Consider the following 3,148-nt stretch of genomic DNA (forward strand, 5'->3'; position numbering starts at 1 on the left):
ATTGTCGATAATGTTGAGATTCGTGGAATTAAGTATTTTTTATTTCGTCCAAATGAATGATTAATCGCGATATTTAGTACACGACACGTAGCGTGTAGTAGCGCATAAGGCCTAATGTCGATAACGCAGTGCTTAGGCAGTCAGAAATTAAGTGTAGATATTTTGACATCTGCTACGCTTTTCCATTTCCTGAATGGAAAAAAGTTATTCATTTAAACACACGGTGGTGAGTAGGACTTGTTGCAGATTAGATTGTATTTGTGTTAATTGAGGTTTTCTCCTTTTTACTTTCACATATCTAGCACTTTTGCTGATGGTGGATAGAAACGGCAAACACACCTTCTTTCAAATTATGTACTTTAAAGAAGTTGAAAAGTTGGTTTGTGAAATTTATATCCCGTAACGCAATATGACAGAAGTCATAGAATTTAAAATAAAACAAAATGTGTTTACTTGAATACCCTTACGCCGAGTTATAATGTTAATAGTGGGAGAGGGGGTTGTTGACCTAACTTCGTTGGTGCTTCAACAAAATGGCTATTCGGAACTGGTACTTCGCGTACGCAGCTTATGGCACTTGCAGGTTTCTCCGGCACTCACAAAGAGCAGGCAGACAAATGCCAGCAATTATTGGTGACGGTGTTGAATGGCGCCGGCAACGAACTTTTGGATTATGATAGCCATGAACGGTATGATATACCAAATGACGTCTTCGAATTGGATGATAGCATGGTTTGTGGAGCGTTCCCAAGTCCCGTCGCTGGACATTACGCCACGTTCAATCCCATGCTATGATTGGTTCATCCTGCGGTTAAAAACATGTCGAGTATGCTTTCGACATTTTCAAGCATAAACATGGCATCAAATATAAGCTGGTGGTGAACATGAATCTCGGAGGAGTATTTTTAGACAGAATTCACGTTTCATACATTTGAAGAGTCGTGCTTGTTTGAGTTAGTTTGGCTGCTAAGACGAATGAGGTAATGCGCGCAAGGCGTGGCTATAAATCACTGGTGTATTAAATATATTATTGGTGATGGTGTTCAATGACACCGGCAACGGACTGTGGACACATTGATTTTATTTGTGAAAGTTATAGTTAATGAACATGGCCATTCGGTAGTTCCCCGACAAATTCTCAATGATGATAGCCACTCCTTGTGTAAACTGATGATATTTCGAAGTAGGTGTCATTTTACATTAGAAAGAGTGCAACCACGCGTTACCTCCTATGAGAAGCAAGTTGCCGGCATCGGAATATCGAATAAATTTATGGAAAATATTAGATATATAAAGGTGGCGTGGGTTTATGACGATTGTGCCTATTCTAAAGAAAAAGAACAGAAAAGATTGAAAATTAAGTGGAGGCCGAAGTTCTGTGGATAGGGCCGGTAGGCTTAGGTTTTCTTGCACCTGGTGGTAGTTTGCCAGTTGGCTTGGCATAACACGCAATTCTAGTCCTTGACCAAAACAGCCGAATAAAGCTTTCAATTCCTCGTCGGAAGCACGATATGGAATATTACCAAGGAATGACTGTTGGTTGTCGCATTGTTGGGCATTACTGGTACGTCGCTGTTCATTCAAAGTCTTTATTGATACGAGATATATTAGCATATTGCGGCAAAGGCCCACCTGGAGATACGGAGTCCATTGTATTGTTGTCTAAGCGCAACGAGTTTTCATTATTGTTATAAACCGAAAGTGATGATGTCGAATTCGAGTTCAACTGTAAGTATGTTGTGGTGGATATGGTAGTTGTCGATTGATAAGTGTTATTAGATGATTGTTGCTGTGGTGGATCAACCGACACAACCGCATTATTAGCATTTACCTGTGCTGCTACAGCTTGTTGATCATTGCCCGGAGCGGCAGATTTAGCTACAGAGGAGAGCGTAGATGTCTGAAGTTGCTGCGCGAGCTCTTCTTCGTTCTCTGGCCGTGTTGTTCCCTCAACCTCTTCTTCTGAATACATGTCCTGATACCGAAATATCATTATGAACATAATATTTCTTGGGTAACTATGATGCCAATACAAAAGTTTGTGTGAAACGACGCATTGGTTGGCCATCATTCGATAATTCCCCAGTAACTTGTACAACAACACCATTGCTCAATGCTGCTTGAGCATCCACCTGACTTATCTTAGCATGACAATCTTTAAAATATAACTGCAGAATGCGATTATGGATGTTACGTTGTCCCACAACCAATGTTGATTCTTCATGGATGAATGAAGAATTATTATTGTAGAAACGTTGTAAACGGTTTGGTACACGATTAAGTAGAATATAATATTGTCACACAAATTCGCGACCAACATATTGTGGATAGGTTGTTGGTATTGAGTCGCTCCCATTATCATTGTGCTTTAACTTTTAATCTTTACTCTACTTTGTTGGTTGGGTTGTTCCAAATTCAGTTACAAAGGGAGATATACTTTTTGTATGGAATCAAAATTTTTCAAAGAGGGCTAAAGACGCTATGCAGCAACGTTATCAATATTAAGGAAAGAAGAAATGTCTGCAATGTTTTACAATGGTGGGTTCAGCAAATCAATCTTTACGTTGATGCGAATGTATTAATGTTGCTATGACTTGTCACTTTTTCCAACCTGGCTGATAAAAACTTGGCCTTTTGGTCTAGTTCCTTGCTTCTATTTTTTATGGGCAAAGTGGTGTGTAACTTTCTGTAGGCTTTGTAAAGTATTGCTTACGCTCGGCTTTTTTTGTTTTGGTGGTCAATTATTTAGTACGTGCTGCTATTATCCCGTTGGCCACTATCCGGGATTGCATTAATCCTAGGTGCTCTTCTGTTGGATATCAACAGAAAAGGTTTCTTGCTGTCCAAATTCTTACTACCAAGTTTTCTTGGCGTTTCTCCGGTTTCCTAGTTTCTTCTTTAACGTCTTCTTACCAGCTCGTCGTCGTCTTCGCATTCTGGCTGCGATTCTGACATTTCGGCTTCCAAGTTTTTTTTCCTTTAATATCTTCCATATGCGAGAATTTTCTCTAGTATTTTGTGAGTATTGAAACAAATAAGTGGGAGAGGCCGCTGAACTGCTTAAAAAATGGAAGTCTTAGTTAGAAATATCACATCGGCTGTGAAATTTATTTATATTTCCATTTAAGTACAATGAAATTGTTTTTAT

General features: G+C 39.2%; 1 pseudogene; it reads right to left on the minus strand.

The window, feature by feature from the left end:
* Positions 1 to 1,357: 1,357 nt before the first annotated feature.
* Positions 1,358 to 2,362, minus strand: LOC137235332 (ras GTPase-activating protein-binding protein 2-like; annotated as a pseudogene).
* Positions 2,363 to 3,148: the final 786 nt, after the last annotated feature.

This window comes from Eurosta solidaginis, chromosome X (assembly GCF_040869045.1).
Source record: "Eurosta solidaginis isolate ZX-2024a chromosome X, ASM4086904v1, whole genome shotgun sequence".
Classification (NCBI taxonomy): Eukaryota; Metazoa; Arthropoda; class Insecta; order Diptera; family Tephritidae; genus Eurosta; species Eurosta solidaginis.